Raw genomic sequence first — 7,751 nt, forward strand, 5'->3', positions numbered from 1 at the left:
GCTTTTGGACGTTTAATTAATATTTAATTTGGTGTTCTCTGCCTTGTGAAAAGTCATCCTAGAAGAGACTTCTTGGCGTGAAGCACTCGAGAAGTCACAAATGCCTGTGACTGCGTTATGCGCAGGGTGCTGCTAGGTGGTTCTCACCTCCTCGTATGGAATTTTATGGGCAGAGCCAAACCATCTGCATCACTGTCATTTATTCCGCTTCCTCCTAATCTATATACAACGAGGGCGTTTCCTGTGCGACAAGCGGCTCTTTCCCCAGACGGAGCTCAGCTGCTAGTAGCTGGGACAAGAGGCTTCGCATTATTTGCCTTAATGCAGCGACGCTGGCGGCTCCTTTGTAGTGAGAGACAGGAGACTCAGGTACGAGTGGGCACCCTGCCTTTGGGGTGGTACACCAATGATATTTTTTTTGTTTCGACGCCGGCATCTAGCCCTTACGGCGCTGCTGCATCGGCAGCCGCAGCTGCAGCTGCACCGCCAGAACCGCGCAGCACATTAGGCTACCCTGAAGAAGCACCTCGTTGGCATCTTCCGGCGAAAGTACTCAGAAGGTTTGAAATCGCTTTTGCTTCTGCTGTAGACGTCTGCCCATCCAGGTTTGGTGCCCATGTGCCAATGACGATTCATGAGAAAACGGCTTGGCTGCAGCAACAGCAGCTGCAACAGCAGTTTTCATCACGCCTTTGGATGGCAGCCGTAGCCGGCAGTGGTTCCAGTGAATTGCCCTCAGTGTCCACGGCTGAAAAAGCATACAAAGTCAGCACCAATAGTAGTAGTAACAACATGTGGCGGTACTCTGTGTTATTCTTGAGTACTAATGAGCGGCTTGACCTGCGCCACCGTGTTGCAGAAATTCAGCGTCTCCCCGCCAGGCCGCAGACGTCTACCGTTTTGCCTCGACTGGAACAGCAGCCATTGCTGCGTCCAACAGTCACCCATGGGTCCCGCTGCTGCATATGCCATGCTGAAAGCAGCAATAGCGGCAGTTGCTGCATTATCTGCAGCGGTTCGGCAGCGCTGGCCCTGCGATGCCTTGCGGCAGGCAATACGGCGGAGCCTCTCCTGGCTATATACGACGCTCTGGGAATTCTCACAGCATACCAGCTACAGTGCCCGGCAAACCTTCAGCAGCAGCAGCAGCATCGGCATTATGATGTTGTAGCTCTATGGCAGCTTGATCTCACGGATTTTTGCGACAGGCCACCTCAGCAAATTCGTTTTGTGGGTTGTGCGTGGCTGTTGCTACTGTTGGTGCAATCCGGTGACTTGCTGCTTCTGCGCTTGAGTATGCCAGGAACTGGGCATGTTCATCACCACAGAACGCATCATATTCCGCAGCTCACTGTGGAGGCTTCCGCCATGATCGCTGAGGGCGTTGCTGGCTTGTGGGTGGGTGCTGAGGCTCAGCTGCGACATCACTTCTTGCTGCCGTCCGCACGCCTTTGTGTACTTCCTTCACGGCAGCAAAATCACAAGAACCAGCGGCAACAAAGGGTTCAGGAAGAGGCCGAGCATACAGCTGAGGGTATGACTGCATGCTGCTGCACCTGCTCGGATTCATTGAGGCTACCAGCACAAGCAGCTAAACATGCAGAACAAAAGAGGGAGGTGCTGCAGGATGACCAGGATGAACATGCATCGTACAGCCCGACCTCAGTTGAAAAGCACAGCAGCATTGATAGTACGCACCTTGGTTTGGCATCAGTCCCGGTAGACGGGTTGCCTAAGACCAGAGCAACTAGGTGGAGTAGTAGAAAATGTGCGAAAGTCGCTGACAGTGAAGCAGTGAATGCCTTGGAATGGCCTCTGACGACCGTGAAGCATAGAGGGAAGCCATCTGTTCCACATCCGGAGACCTGTTACACCAAAGAAACAGCAGTTATTTCAACAGTTGCACCTGAATACTGTTCCGCTTCCCGACGGCGTGTGCTGAGCAGCCCTGCAGTGCACCTGGGGCCTCTCCTGGAAAGACTTGTCGTTTTCCCTCGACCCGCCGCAGCTATTCCGCTCGTATCTGCGTGTGGCACCGGCAGCAGCAGCCACGGAGTAAGGCGCCAGCAGAAGCCGGAACAAGAACACCTTATGCACTTAGTGAGGGAAGGCTACGCTCCTCTGTCACTGCCTGTCCTTGCAGCTGAGCAACCTTGTAGAACCGCGGCTGCAACGGATAAGGCTGGGAAAGCCGCCGGAAGCGCATTGAAAGGTAGCGGTGGATCATCAGCAGCGAACACTAAGGGCCAGCACCCTAGATCACGACCCAAAATCTTTTGGGCAGCGGGGCGCCGGCAGCTTTCAGACGACTTCGAAAAAAAGTTCAAGACGCGTTGCAGGTTAGGACTGCGTTTTTTCCACCCGAAACTTTTTGGGCCGCCGGACAAGCAATTCGCACTTTTACATGTTCAGAGCTTGCAAAGGCCTAGATAAGCACAAGTAATGTTGCAGCGTCTGTGTATAACGCTGGAGTGACTGTTTACCTGCTTCCAAGAGTCTCCTTTTCTGCGCAGCCTTGAGGCATACGCCTGTGGTGCATCATGCGCTGTGCCATCGTCTGCTTCATCAGAAGGGACAGAAGCACAAACAGCTGTTGCGGCAAAGCCTTCAAGATCTCCAGAAGCTTTTGCAGCTGCTGAACGTAGAAGAGCTGCAAATTACCGCTCGGAAGGGTCCTTTTCTGACGCGGATGGCTGCATATCCAGCGGGTTTGACTCCTCTTCTGCAATTAATGGTCCTATTGTTACGCCACAACCCTGGGAAGCTCGAGCGGACAGTAAGGCTCTTTAGTTGTTGCCCGGAACTGTCGTCTCATTGCTCGCTTGCGGGCAGCCCGTTAGCGGCTGTTTTAGTACGTCCATCAGGCTGACTCTGAGGAACGAAGACCTACAGAGGTCCTTTTGGAGTAGAAGAGCTTTTTGAGTTTCATTTACATCAGATTCGAGTTGTGTACCTAATGGCGAATGCGCTTCAGAGTGTGACGTCTGCTGCTGTTGCGTTGCCGGCTGGCACATTTGGGCGCAAACAGCGGCAGGGCTCTTGCTCGCCTCCGTCAGTTTCCACTATTCTGGCACTGCAGAGGGGGCAGCGGCGGGGAATCTTTCACCGGAGCGCCTCGTAGCTGCGACTGACGTGCGCGTGAGATCTGCTCTGGTGCTGCCTGTGGAGGCGCGGCCTCAGCCTTTAAACATCACTGGAATTATTGGGGAGGTACGAAGTATGGCAATTTTAGGCGTACTGGGTTTTGCCGTCCTCTCGTCCACTTTTTTCCTAGCATGTGCGTGAAAGCTAATGTGGTTGAGTACTGGTGCGGTGAAGCATCACGTTTGTAGCAAGGTCATTTGCTTAAGTGGACTGTACGTTGCTTCTTTTTCGTGGTTTCAACGAACTCCCCGCCAGATTCTTCAACAACTTCGCTGCCAATATCGTAGGTTTAATTGCTTGTTTGGTATCTCGTTCGTTCAGCTGGGAGTGGCCATCGCGTGTGCTCCCAGCCGTGAAGCTGCGCTGGGATTTCCTTTGCATAAGCATCCGGTTACGCAGATACGTCTTCTGCTGCAGCCCTGTACTCATACACTGCTGCAAAGGCAGGTGCTAGCTGCTGCTGCGTATACTCCCACGGGTGGCGTGGCACCTGTGATCCCTCTTGGAGGATGCACAGCGGATGCTTCTGCAGACAAGCCTTCTCCAAGTTTGAACAGCTACGGAGAAAACGCCATTGACACGAGAGGGAGGAATGATGCCAGCAGCAGCTGCAGGCGGCTCTTCATAAGTGTCGCAGAGCTGCTTCGCGAACTCTTGGCGTCTCCCTTTGCGCATCATTTGTTGGAATTGTGTCAGTTTAGCCTCTTAATGCGCTGTATTTCTACCTACTTGAAAGCAGCTAAGCTGAAGCGTTTACAACTGCGCCCACACAAAGTTCACTTGCAGACCTCGCTTTACCCAAGTGCTTCTGCTGATGTGCGGGTCGTCAGCGGCATTCCTTCCTCGGCCATTGACGGCATATGCGACAAGGTTCGGGCGTCTGCTGCAGCAGCTCTTAAAAATTCATCAGAAGGCGTCGCGCTGCAGTGGTTGTTGCAGCTGCTGCAGCGGAAAGCCCCGCAGCTCTTTGTTGCTACGCTTGTTTTCTGCATGAGGAAAACAGAGCCCCTTGTGTCCCCAGCAGTCTTAGAGTCTTTGTTGCAGGAGCAGCTGCCTCCTGCGGATCCCGTAACCCTGTTTTGCTCATGCCTGCAAATAGGGCTTCTGCACACAGCTGCACTTTACTTGCTGCCAATCCAGATTGCTGAAGGACCACTGCAGGTGCTGCCTTCATTTTCTCATTTGAATGCCTTTTACAGTTGTTAGCGCTGGAATGGGCTGGGTATAGTTTGGGCATCTTAGAACCGCGATATATCAACCCCCACACCCTGGTGTGCCCCATGTGTTTGGTGACTTGTTTGTTTGCTCACAGGTGCGGTGTCGCCGGGTGCTTCCGCTTCTCCGCGCCGCCCTAGCAGCTGGAGATTTTCATTTGGTTCGTAGGCTGCTGCATTTCTTTTGGGCATTGTTTACCGGAAAGCATCAGCTACGCTCCGATAACAGACGGGGCAAGACACAGCGGCAGCTTTCGCCACAGTCTGCATGCGCAAGTTCTAACGAGGACGTACTGGAGCGAGCTCAAAAGCTTCAACCTGGGAACCACCAACAAAGCCAAAATCGCCAAAAGAGCGGAAGACGAATGCACCAGAACCTGTCGGAACTGCAGTCGTTTCTTTGGAGGCCACTACAAGCAGAATTTAATCTGAACTTTACTGGCACACAACATACAGGAGATGATGTTGAAGAGAGCTCATTAATTGATCCGTGGCTTTGTCGAGTACCTGAGGGGTTACCACCAGTGGATCGCCTAACGGCTGCACGAGTATATCGAGAAGTTGAGGTTGCAGTCACCATTGCTGCATCTTCACTACTCCGACAGCATAAGTGGCTCCAACTGTTTGACTTTGCGACCACTCTGGCGCTTGATCTTCCGGCTTGGCTGCGAAACCGTAGCAGCGACTTATTAGAGCTGCCTTGCGAGCCAAATAAGGAAATTGGCAAGCAAAAGAGTGTATCAGCAGACGCGTGGATTGTCACTTCGACTGCAGATGTACACGGATATGCAAAAAGGGAAAAGGCGGCGGATACCGATGTCTCCATTCGTTTACCCCAGGTGCTACCGCCTACATTCACTGCAGCAGTATCATCTTTTGCAGAGCAACTGTGCGTCGGCCGTGCAGCTGTCCACTTGCATCTGAGAAGACCTACTGAGCACAACAGGAGACCTCTGAAAGAACAACGCAACCAGCAGCGTTTTCTTGCCGAGCGCATGCCGCAGCCGGCACCATTTGGTGCGGCGGTATTAAGCGCAGCCTTTACTGAGTCGGGAACATGTCCATCATCTCTTTTTCCGCGATTGTGCAGCACGGGGAACAGGCAGGAGCGGGCAACAACTGAGATTGCTCGATATTTAGCAAGTGTTTTGTTACTTTCGGGATACCCAGTTTACACCCTAGCGCTGGCCTTAGCCGTACGCGACCAAAGAGCAATAGCGCAAATAATCAAGTGGTATCCTGGACTGCGTCGCCACTTCTCATTAGCAGGTTACCTGCATGATACGGCAAGTCTGAGCGGGTGATGATACCGCTGGCTGGGATGGAAACAAGGGTATGGGTAAGCACAGCAACAGCATTATCAGTAAGACGACCCCATCTGCGTAGAAACCGCATTGGGTACCGCATAGGAAACGACGTTTGTCTAGCATTCGTTGATAGAAGGGCCTGTTGTGCGATGCAGGCGGAGTTCGGCGAAGGGATACGCATCTGACAACGGGTCTTCTCCCATTTTGATAGTTCGGCCTGTATTGGAAATCAATCAGCTTTCCCTTCTACAAGTAGAAATGACTGCATTTTTGCTTATGCGCGTCTTGCGCAGCTGTTTCGTAGACGTGTGCAAATTGGACCTCGTACTTCCGCTTGCTTTGTTCCGCAAAATTGTGCGTTGTGCTATTCAACACAGCTACACTCAAGAGATATCGGAAATGGCAAGGCAGCTAACCAACAGCGTCCGCACCGCGCCACACTTTTAAACAGCCTGTATTGAAGGCAGTTCCGGCAAACGGGTGCTAGCATCACTGAAGCCTTTAAAAAAATATATTTGTTACGTGTCAGGTGCTGTCTCGAGGACGTGAGCTGCACATTACTAGTGGTGCATCTCTTCACCATGAGCATGCTCCCGTACTATCCCCAGCAATTTGCGTGCAACCGGTAGAACAAGAAACCGGATAGATCCGTTTCATAATTCCTATTCAACATTCGTGTAGGCAGGCACGTATTATGCCTGAGGATTTTGAGGACACGTCATCAGCTTTAAGAGTTCAGGCGCTCTGACAGTTCGGGCACAATGCGTGAGGATATTGAGAGCGTTGCCAGCCTTAAGAATTCGGGCCCCTCTTGCAGTTTCACGGCGTACTGCGTCTTTAGAGCGACTCCGTGTGTGAAATATCTAAAACGGCAGTCAAACCTTTTGGGCTTAGGGTAGTTTGACAGGGACGATCGGCTTCCAAGAGGCAAAAGAGGCATTTAAGTGCAAAACAAGCTTGGGCAGCCATGAGCTGTGATATTCGAGCTGTTCTTGCACAAGCAGTAGGCAAAAGTTCAAATGAGCTGGTGCAAGGGTCAGCACAATCTTGGGAGGAGTCTTGAAGTGATGCATAAGGCAGGCTGATGCTATGGTCTTCCTAGCCGTTTTCGCTATATAAATCCCACCCTGGCGCAATTCGGGCGCGCCGGCGTCTTGCCGGACCAAACAAATAATCCGAATTCGAGTCTATGCTGAAAGGCGAGTCACCGGATGCAAAACGCTACTAGGCCGTCAGCTTGATTTTTGGTCTCCTACGTAACATTCTGCATGCCAGACGTATACAGTAGGTGTAATCTCTCAGACGACAAATCAGGAGGCTCGTCACCATCCATCGGAACACTGTGACGCAAACTAAAAGTACATGAAGACTTTTAGAGCCGTTATTCCTACTGGAGGAGTAAACATGTATCCAAAGAAACTATTTATTCTCAAATATTCGGTGCATTTTTTCAAAGAGCCTAGAATGGTTTTTTGCAGTGAGCTCCGTGGCGTAAGTTTACTTCGGAGATAGCTGCTGTGCCACGTGTTGCTCACCTCGTGCCCGCTCCGTGAGCTGCTGTGCCACGTGTTGTCCACCTCGTGCCCGCTCCGTGTCCTAGATTGTAGTGCGCGGGAATACAGTGTTGCGTCGGAACGACGTCCAACGGTTGTAGCATAAAATATTACCAAATACGCGTAATTAATGAAACATCGGCTAAAGAGACCTGGCTTTTCTTGCAGATTGGGCCTAGGGTTATCTGTAGATAGGGCAGGATGTGGGACTGGCAGTCTCGCCAATGTCGCAAGTGCAGATACACTCACCACGAAACACTGGCGTTGCCACGGGGACGGGACAGCAGTACAAATAATTAGCGCACTCTTTTGACATTTTATTGCACGTTTTGGTGCCTATTAGCAATTTGCAGCCAGGGGATCCATGTAGAGGATAGGTGTAGTGCCGGGCACTACAATTGACCCTCGTTGCTACACCCGAAGACTTTCTAACGCGGAAAGCATGAGTAATATCGAATAATATTAAGGCATAAAGCACCGTAGGATAGTTGAAAACCATAAGAGAGAACAATGGGCTCATTAGCCCGCACCAG

This window comes from Eimeria necatrix, genomic scaffold, assembly GCF_000499385.1.
Source record: "Eimeria necatrix Houghton genomic scaffold, Enh_scaff319, whole genome shotgun sequence".
Lineage (NCBI taxonomy): Eukaryota > Apicomplexa > Conoidasida > Eucoccidiorida > Eimeriidae > Eimeria > Eimeria necatrix.